General features: G+C 48.0%; 1 pseudogene; it reads left to right on the top strand.

Moving 5' to 3' along the window:
• The first annotated feature begins 773 nt into the window (after positions 1-773).
• LOC147728414 (18S ribosomal RNA) lies at positions 774-2,566 on the top strand (annotated as a pseudogene).
• Positions 2,567-10,749: the final 8,183 nt, after the last annotated feature.

Here is a 10,749-nt window from a genome sequence, read left to right as displayed (position 1 = left end):
TTTGCTCAGGCAGACCTCCGTGAGGTCCAGCAAAGCTGGGACGGGGAAGGGGATACCTGGGCCTGCCCGCCGGGGCCCCCAGGGGCCCGGGTATGCACCTGCCTATCGGCCCCTTCCTGATGGTCCTTTTTCTCTGAGTCTGCCTGCTCCGGGAGCAGGCAGGCAGGGGATGCTGAGCCAGGACACACCCTGAGAAAGGTGGCCTGCCAGGGGATACCGAGGTTGTACTCTGATTGATTGGGCAGCCTCAGTCTGTTTAGGGATGGACTGCTTGGCCAGCCTCAGCTGTTGTTTCAAGCAAAGAGCTTACAACCCCGCATGGATCGTCCGACTCAAGGGCCTGCCACCTGGTGGGAGGCCCTTTACCCAGTAGAGCGAAGGCCGAGTTGCCCGGCAGCTCATGCCCCCCCGTGGTCTGACACGAGCAGAAGGGGTCGGGTGGTGCCAGGCCCTTGGATGCTGCTGCCCATCGTCACCCCTCTCTGACCACCACATTTCCACAGCAGCTCGGATCGACCGTTCCGAGGGAGGCTGCCACTACCAGGCTCCGACACCCCTGCGTCTAGCTCAGGCTGCTCCTCAGCCTGCCTCTCCCTCCCGGGGGAGATGGCTGGGCCTGCTGGTGCCCATGCGACCGCACCGCTCCACACCCCCCAGCGAGCCCTCCCGCCCAGGCGGGTAGGCTCCTTCCCCTGGCAGGCTCCCGAGAAAAGCGCAAAGGTTGCTGGTCGGGGAGATTGGCACGCGGCTCCCACCCTGTCATCAGGTGAGGCTACCTGGTTGATCCTGACAGTAGCATATGCTTGCCTCAAAGATTAAGCCATGCACGTGTAAGTACATACAGCCGGTACAGTGAAACTGCGAATGGCTCATTAAATCACTTATGGTTCCTTTGATCGCTCCATCTGTTACTTGGATAACTGTGGTAATTCTAGAGCTAATACATGTCGACGAGCGCTGACCTCCCGGGATGCGTGCATTTATCAGACCACGACCAATCCGGGCTCGCCCGGCCACTTTGGTGACTCTAGATAACCTCGAGCCAATCGTACGTCCCCGTGACGGCGACAATACATTCATATGTCTGCCCTGTCAACTTTCGATGGTACTTTCTGTGCCTACCATGGTAACCACGGGTAACGGGGAATCAGGGTTCGATTCCTGAGAGGGAGCCTGAGAAACGGCTACCACATCCAAGGAAGACAGCAGGCGCGCAAATTAGCCACTCCCGACTTGGGGAGGTAGTGACGAAAAATAAGAATACAGGACTCTTTCGAGGCCCTGTAATTGGAATGAGTACACTTAAATCATTTAACGAGGATCCATTGGAGGGCAAGTCTGGTGCCAACAGCCGCTGTAATTCCAGGTTCAATAGCGCATATTAAAGTTGCTGCAGTTAAAAAGCTTGTAGTTAGATCTTGGGATCGAGCTGGCGGTCCGCCGTGAGGCGAGCTACCGCCTGTCCCAGCCCCTGCCTCTCAGCGACCCTTTGATGCTCTTGACTGAGTGTCCTGGGGGTCCGAAGCGTTTACTTTGAAAAATCAGAGTGTTCAAAGCAGGCCAGTTGCCTGAATACTTCAGCTAGGATTATTGGAATAGGACTCCGGTTCAATTTTGTTGGTTTTTGGAACTGGGGCCATGATTAGGAGGGACGGCCGGGGAAATCATATTGTGCCGCTAGAGGTGAATTTCTTGGACCGGCGCAAGACGAACCAAAGCAAAAGCATTTGCCAAAAATGTTTTCATTAATCAAGAACGAAAGTCAGAGGTTCGGAGACGATCAGATACTGTCGTAGTTTCGACCATAAACGATGCCAACTAGCGATCTGGCGACGTTATTCCCATGACCCGCCGAGCAGCTTCCGGGAAACCAAAGTCTTTGAGTTCAGGGGGCAGTATGGTTCCAAAGCTGAAAATTGAAGACATTGATGTAAGGGCGCCACCAGGAGTGGAGCCTGTGGCTTAATTTGAGTCAACACAGGAAACTTCACCCGGCCCGGACACGGAAAGGATTGACAGATTGATAGCTCTTTCTCGATTCTGTGGGTGGTGGTGCATGGCCGTTCTTAGTTGGTGGAGCAATTTGTCTGGTAAATTCCGATAACAAACGAGACTCCTCCATGCTAACTAGTTACGCGACCCCCAGCGGTCGGCTTCCAAATTCTTAGAGGTACAAGTGCCGTTCAGCCACACGAGATCGAGCAATAACAGGTCAGTGATGCCTTTAGATGTCCAGGGCTGCACACGCTCTACACTGAATGGATCAGCCCGTGTCTACCCTTCGCCGACAGGTGCGGGTAAGCCGCTGAACCCCGTTCATGATAGGGATTGGGGATTGCAATTATTTTCCATGAATGAGGAATTCCCAGTAAGTGCGGGTCATAAGCTCGCGTTGATTAAGTCCCTGCCCTTTGTACACACCGCCCGTCGCTACTACCGATTGGATGGTTTATTGAGGTCCTCGGATTGGCCCCTCTAGCTTCATCCTTGATGAGTCACCAAAACCTATGTAAAGCCACATAAAGCTGTCGGGACATGCAACAAACATGGTAGGTCTAGATCATAATTATTTTAAATACTCCACTAACACCCCCCATATCTTAATACTTTACCTACATTTCTATTGCCCCTTAAGGGCATAAAGGCTATGTTCTAGATTACATATGGCATATAGTCTGCCCCTCCACATTTCAAAGGAAGGTGGCTCTTTCTGCCTCCATAGTGACGCTATGTACAGTCTAGCCACAGTCAGAGCTATAAATATAAAGTACCTGAATTGATGCATTCCCTGTGCGACTAATGATTCCTCCAATACTTCCAACATCATCCCCATAGGTGTAATCACAATCTGTACCCCTGACACCTTTGTAAAAAAAGCCTACATTGTATTTATCAGTTGTCCAAGACTTGAGCACTCAAAAAACATGTGAAGACTGTCAGCTTGGTACATCCCACAGAGCGTACATTTACCTTCATTTAACCCCCCCCACCATGCAAGTCTGGCAGGCGTATAACATAAATTAAATATGGTTTTATAATGTTGCAATTTGAGACTAGAGAAAATCAGGAGCATATCTGTCAACACAATTGATTCTTGTAGGATATTCCCTCCCTGTGTTCCATTTGAGATTCCTTATTTCAAGATTGTCACTTTGTAACTCAATAAGACTTTGATACAGGGAGCCAATCCTCCCACGCTTCCCAATTGCCTCCAGCAGGTTACTTTTTTTAGCCAGATTAATCTCAAACTTGCGGATATTTAAAAAAATCAGTTTTAGGGAGATCGTATTCGGCTACCAGTGTATTTAAAAAAATTAGTTTTAGGGAGATCGTATTCGGCTACCAGTGAAGAGTAGGCCTTGATACCACTATTGTCAATTAAATCCCCCAAGGTCATAAGTCCCTTTTGTCTCCATCTAGCCATGACGGTGTCAGAAAAGATAGAGGGATGTAGTGCTAGGGAGGCAATAAGTGTATAGAAGTTAAGTTTACAGACCTTTAAATACTTTCGAATCTGCCGCAATACTTTATGGGTAGTCTGCAACACCCTAAATCGAGTTTTTTTTATAATAGCTGGGTTCTAAGTTTTGGAGGAAGTTCCTCTCTGTTTTTGAACCCAGCCACATCTGAAAAATATTTGGGGACTATTCTACCTTGCCCTCACCTTCCTCAACCAACAGGATGCCCATTTGTTGTAATAAACACACCCAATAATAAAACAGAAAATTGAGAACCACCCACCCCCTCAAGATCTTCGTAAAATGATGTGCCTCATTGCTCGACAGGGCTTAACTTGTGTCCCCAAGAAACTACTGCAAATTGATTGCAATTTCTGAAGTTGCTTCCCAGTAAGTTCCAAGGGGACGCATCTAAAATAAAATATCTCTTTAGGCAAGACATTCATTTTTAAAACATTACATCTGCCTACTATTGAATAATGTAGGCCTTCTATTCTGTCCAAATCCTATTTTATTTTCCGCACCAGGGGTTCCCAGTTAGATAATACCATCTTGTCCAGGCATGCGTTAATACGAATCCCCAAGTATGTCACCTCCTCTGTAGGATCATTAATACGTACTTTTTCTGTACAAATTATTTGTGTTGTTGTTACATTTAATTTAAATCCGGACCTTTCCCCAAATACACCTGCTAATTGATCAACCTCTGTCAAGGTTTTGGCTGGGTCTGGTGAGACAACAGCAATGTTGTCTGCATAGGTTAATATAGTAACCTCCATCCTGGGTCTCACCAACAGAGCATTTAATCTGTTTTCCAATAAGTTCAAAAAAGGCTTAATATAAAGGGCAAATAATAAGGGGGAACGGGGACACGTCTTGATATTGTAACATAGTCAGACTCAAGTCCCAACATGCATATTTTTGCCTTGGGTGATCTATACATAGTCTGAAGAGCTGGAATAAATCCAGATCCAAAGCCTTGCCATCTCATAGTTGCCCATAAGAACTCCAAAGAGACACGGTCAAGCACTTTCTCTTTATCGAGTAATACCACTCCATCCGTACTGTTCCGTACATTAGCGGAGTCCAACATGGTAACTACCCTGCTAACGTGATTGACCGTGCCTCTTCCTGGAATAAAACCATGGTGACTGAACAAGACTTTCATCCATTCGTTTTGCGGCGACAAAACCGCAGCAAAACAAATGGCGAAAATGGATATGGGGGCTGTAGCAGGCCCCCCTTTGTCCCTGTGACTAGGTCAGGGGCACTGGGGGGCAACTATGGTGCCCCCCTACATATCCCTGCACCATGTAGCAGGCCCCTCATGGTGCCAGCCACGTAGTGTAGGGATATGCAAGTGCCTTTAATTTTGCATTGTGGTGGGGGGTGCTGAACACATCCCCGCCACAATGCAAAACATAGTTTATGGAACCGCCATGGGGTGGTTGCATCGTAACTTGGATTGTGGGGAGGCCGCCTCATGGGCGGCCGATCCCAAATCCGAACAATGCCATCGTAATGAGCCCCTATGTTATAATTAAAATATTATGCTATTTTAAACTATATTATTTTTTTTAAGGTTATAAATTAACACACACATATGTAATTTACTATTTCTACTCCAGTTAGTATAAATTCAGGGTAGGTGTTGGACACTAAACTTAATTATTTTACTATTTCCACTCCAATTAGCATTAATCCAGGGTAGGTGCTGGACACTAAACTTAATTAATTTACTATTCCCACTCCAGTTAACAGTAATCTACAGTAGGTGCTGGACACTAAACTTAATTAATCTATTATTTTCACTCCAGTTAGTATTAATTCAAGGTAGGTGCTGGATACTAAACTTAATTAATTTAATATCTCCACTCCATTTAACATTAATACAGGGTAGGTGCTGGACACTAAACTTAATTAATTTACTATTCCCACTCCAGTTAGTATTGATTAAGAGTAGGTGCTGGACACTAAACTTAATTAATCTACTATTCCCACTCCAGTTACCATTAATTCAGGGTAGGTGCTGGACACTAAACTTAATTAATTTACTATTTTTACTCCAAATAACATTAATCCAGGGTAGGTGCTGGACACTAAACCTAATTATTTACTATTCTCACTCCAGTTACTATGAATTCCGGGTAGGTGCTGGGCACTAAACCTAATTAATTTACAGTTCCCACTCCAGTTATAAATAATCCAGGGTAGGTGCTGGACACTGAACTTAATTAATTTACTATACCCACTCAAATTAGTTTTAATTAGGCGGAGGTGCTGGACACTAAACTTAATTAATTTACAATTCCCACTCTAGTTACCATTAACTCAGGGAAGGTGCTGGGCACTAAACCTAATTAGTTTACTATTCCCACTCCAATTAACAATACTCCAGGGTAGATGCTGGACACTAAACTTAATTAATTAACTATTCTCACTTCAGTCAGTATTAGGTCAGGGTAGGTGCTGGACACCAAATTTAATTAATTTAATATTCTCACTCCAGTTAGCATTAATTCAGGGTTTTTGCTGGACACTAAACCTAATTAATTTACTATTCTGACTCCAGTTAGTATTAAGTCAGGGTAGGTGCTGGAACCCAAACATAATTAATTTAATATTCCCACCCCAGTTGCCATTAAATAAAGGTAGATGCTGGACATTAAACATATCAAATTTACTATACCCACTGTAATTACTGTAAAATAAAAGGAGTTGCCTGACCATAAACATATATATTTTTCTTTTTCCAATAAAATCAATGTAATATCACTAACTATACGCTACATTCAAGTGTAATTATTTCACAATACCTATAATAATTGAGTGCACTATGTTTAATTTTAGCAGGAAACTGGGTAAACGCCCGCCCTCAGAATTGCTTCAAATCTATAAAGCCAAATGTGTTGCAATTGCAACCTATGGGGCAGGCATTTGAGGCCACGTTGATGCGACTGCTCTTCAGATGGCGGAAAACAGATTCCTTAGATTTTTATTGGCTGTTCCGGAATGTGAGTCCACTTTTAATTGTCATATGGTGCTTGGTTTATCATATATAATGGAAGTAATCCATATCCAACCAATTCTTCTCTGGTATTGTGTTTGGACTACTTGCCAAATGATTACTGATTGTTGTGTGCTGGATGGAGTTTCTCATATAGGTTGGCTGAAATACGTACAAGAATTTTTGCATAGAATGGGCCTGCAGGAATATTTTGATGACCCATCCATTTTAGCCAACTTAGACAAGAAATAATTTAAACAAAGCTATTTTCACTTTGTGAAAATCTTAGATTTAACTCAGAGATCTCCAAAATTACTGTTCTAGCCCATCAACACATCCTGATCTCCCCTAAGATGCAGCCCTACCTGAAACTGGCCACCTCCGATTATGACAGATTCTTGCTTACCCGTTTTAGGCTGGGTATTATTCATAGATCTCTCAGCTTCCCAGCCATGAATGACTGGTCTAGAGTCCTAATCAAATGTCCATGCGATGAGTTATCAGCCAAGACCACCATGCACGTTTTATTTTTCTGTAAATGTTATCAAGTTCAGAGAAAGAGATGGATTCTCCCTGTTGTTAGATCTTTAGGTCATCGATCATGTCGCCCTGCATTTTTAGGTCTTGGGCCTAGCGTACACTGCGCATGCAGTGTCGCGCAGCGAAAGTCCTGTTCCCAGGGTTTTGAAAATGGACCTGGAAATTCCACGCAGCTCGTGCGTGTTAGTTCCATGGTCCATTTTCATTGGCCTTTGTGTGTGTGCTGTTTTTTAACAGAACACACAATAGGCCATAGGCGGTCGCCTAACTCTGCTTATGGCCTATTGGTGTCTGTTACATGCACCAGAGGTCATATATCTTGAATAATTGAAGACATATGCTCGCAGTGACACTCACGCAGCACTCGCAAGCTTCTTTTTTTTTGCATCCATTTCAGGGCGAAGCAAGTAAACGCTGACCTCTTGTTTTTTTTAATGTATGGATGCTTCAAATACCAGTGTGGAAACCTGGAAGGCAGCACATCTGCGAGTTCTTAGAATTCCGTGCCTGCTACCATCCAATCCATCAGTGATGCCCAAAAGAACCCATGTAGGAGCCAGAGGAACGACCCAGCCCAAGACCTCCCTCAATTCTCCTATTAAGGACTCCCAGTACCTCTGTATCGCGGGGTAGAGCCACACCATGTGGTAATAGTCTGCGGGGTTGGGAGCAGCGGGGGTAAAGGGCATCCAATCGGAGCCCCGCACTGTGAAGGCGCAGCAGGGTAAGATAGGCAGCATGCAGGAAGTAGACTTGGACCATCTGAAGCGTGCCGAGACGTGATAGTTTTAGGGCCCATCAAGGCATCCCTCCAGTCGGCATCCTCCAGAGCCCCAAGCTAGCCCTTCCACTTATCACGGAGTTGAGAGAGGGAGTTGGGGGTATTATTGGTAAATGAACAGTATATTCTGGAAATCTCCCCTTTCCCCAAGTCACCAGTCATAATCTGAGCTTCCGGCGGACTGTATTCCGGCAAGGAAGTACCGTCCGGGATGTATGAGAGTAGGGCATGGCGCAGCTGCAGATAGAGGAAAAATTGGGAGGAGTGGACAGAGTACCTGGCCTGCAGGTCTTGAAAGGAGCGCAAATGGGTACTGCTCCAGACATCGCCCAACAGGGATATCCCAATGAGGTCCAACTGCCGGAACCTTGCCAAGGACGCCACCTCTTCGAGCCGGGTACCGCACCACAGGGGGGTATACTGAGTCAGCCTGCCCGACCAGCGGGTGTGGCGCAATGAGGACCGCCAAGCCAGGAACACTCCCGGGGTAACCTCGGGGAGAGTCTGAGGGACGGCTGCACCATATAGCATCCCCTGGAGGGAGGAGACGACCAGGGTGTGCAATTCCAGGCGATATGCCGGGTCAGACCATCTGCTTTTCAACCAGTCGTGCAGCGTGAGGAGTCGGTCGCTATATAATACAAATAAAGGCTCGTCAGACCAAGACCACAGTCGAAAGGTGGAATGCGACATTGGGCCACGGCCAGCCTGGGCCTCCTCCCCCCCATAAAAACTTTGTGAGCAGGTCTCCTGGAACCAAGACCTGGCGAACAAGAGGTGCGTGTTTTGGAGCATGTAGAGAAAACAAGGTAAAATCATCATTTTGAAGAGGGCTAACCTTTACAAAGGGTTTAGGGGGAGAGAACACCATCTCGAGAGGTCCGCACAGACCCGTTTGACAGCGGGGTGACGTTTAGCAACCATGCCAGTTCGGGGAGAAGGGCCACCCAGATCCCTAAGTACTTGAAGGACTGCTGTCGAACTGGGAATCGTCGACTGCCAATCAAAGCTCTCCCGTGACATGTGCAGGGGGACCAGAACAGACTTAGCCAAGTTGAGCCGCAAGCCAGAGGTACATTCAAAGAGGCCAAGCGCTCGGAGGCATTGGGGTCCTGACTGCGCTGGGTCTGCCAAAAACAGCAGAACTTCATCCGCATAGAGTGCGATTTTGTCTTCAAAGCCAGGCCACCTCCAGCCCGTGAGGGAGTGGTCGCTGCGAATAAGGTCGGCAAGGGGTTCCATAGCCAGGGCAAAGAGGATCAGGGAGAGGGGGCATCCCCGCCGTGTACCACGGCGAATAGGTTAAGAGTGGGATAGAGCTCCGTTGACTAAGACCTGCGCCGGGGCCGATGGTACAGCGTCCTCTCCAGCTTGCGGAAGGGAGCACCAAAGCCCATCTGCTCCAAGACAACCCACAAGTAGCCCCAGTCAACCGAATCAAATGCCTTCTCGAAGTCTACAAGCAGGAGAGACAAGTATGGGGACAGCAAGTGCTGGTTTGCAAGAGCAAGATGTAGGCGTCTGAGGCAGTGCCTAGTGCCGCGGAAAGGCATGAAGCCACATTGGTCTGGATGAACATGGGTGGCTAGATGCAGCCATATGCGGTTGGCCAGGATGGAGACAAAGATCTTAAGTTCGGTGTTGATGAGCGAGATCGGACAATAGTCCGAACAGCAGCTCAAGGGGGGTTGAGACTTTGGGATCACTACGATGGTAGCCAGGCCGTCTCAGGGCAAAAGGAGCCACATTCCACTGCTTCATTGTACATCTCAATGAGAGGCAGGATCCAGGTATCCCGGTAGAATGAGTAGAATTCTTGAGGGAGCCCATCTGGACCCGGCGTCTTACCCGCCGCTCTGCGGGAGATGGCGTCCGCCTCCTCCTCGGGGGTAAGCGGAAGATCAAGATCCGCCGCCTCAGACTCACTAAGACACGGAAGGGGGAAACGCTCTCGCTGGACGAGCTCATGAATGGAAAGACCAGGCGCCCACGCCGAATATAGGGTAGTGTAGTAATTAGCGAAGCACTGAGCCACCGTTAGTAAGATGAATACCGCCACTTGCGTCAACCACTTCTGGTATGATACAATTAGTCATTGAGTAAGTGGCCATGCGATGGAGGAGTTTCCCTTTTTTATCACCCCAGCCACACACTCGGCCACCGAAGAGTGCCAAAGCAGTTTCCATGTAGGTCTGCCTGATCTCGTCTCTCAGGAATGTAAGCCTCCTGTTTTGGGCCTCAACTCTGTCCTTGGGTTGAATAGTCTCAAGCTGGATGGCCTGCGCTTCCAGAAGCTTGTCCCTGAACTCTTCGTCCTGGAGGAACCAGGCATTGAGTCGCCAAAGTGGGCGCGAGGATGGGGGGAGGGCCCCAAATGAAGCGTCACCGGAGAATGATCCGAAAGGCCCCTGGGAAGGGTAGAGACCGCTTGAGTCTTTCAACAGTCCAAGGCTGGCAGCAAGATATAGTCTATGCACGTGTGATTGTGGTGAGAAGCTGAGGTGTGGGTGCACTGCTGCGCAATCGGGTTCCAAAGTCTCCAGGCATCCCCGAGCCCCAGGCTGGCGGCCCATGATGAGAGGAGGCCAGATAGAGGAGTTCTGGAGGCGGAGGAGGGGGACGTAGAATCAAGGTCAGGGTCCATAACAGCATTAAAATCACCTCCCACCCCGGTCAGTCCCAGGGGCAGGGCAGCGATCGCTGGGGTAGGCCTATGCAGTGTGGGAGCCAGCAGGGCGGGGGGTGAATAAACCACTAGTAGATTAAGGGGGTGGTCCTCGAGGGCCCCTTCTAGAAGAACAAAACAACCCTGCGGGTCATGTGTCACTTTACACGCTACTAGGGGAAGAGTACGGCACGCCAGGATTGCCACCCCTCTCGAACCTCTATTAAATCCAGAATGCTAGACTGCGCCAAGCCGTAGCGCGCAAGGAAGGGGCAGCTGTTGCCTAGCAGGTGAGTCT

The sequence above is a fragment of the Lissotriton vulgaris genome, chromosome 3_1 (genome assembly GCF_964263255.1).
Source record: "Lissotriton vulgaris chromosome 3_1, aLisVul1.2, whole genome shotgun sequence".
Taxonomy (NCBI): domain Eukaryota; kingdom Metazoa; phylum Chordata; class Amphibia; order Caudata; family Salamandridae; genus Lissotriton; species Lissotriton vulgaris.
This window is presented reverse-complemented; position numbering and strand designations above follow the sequence as displayed.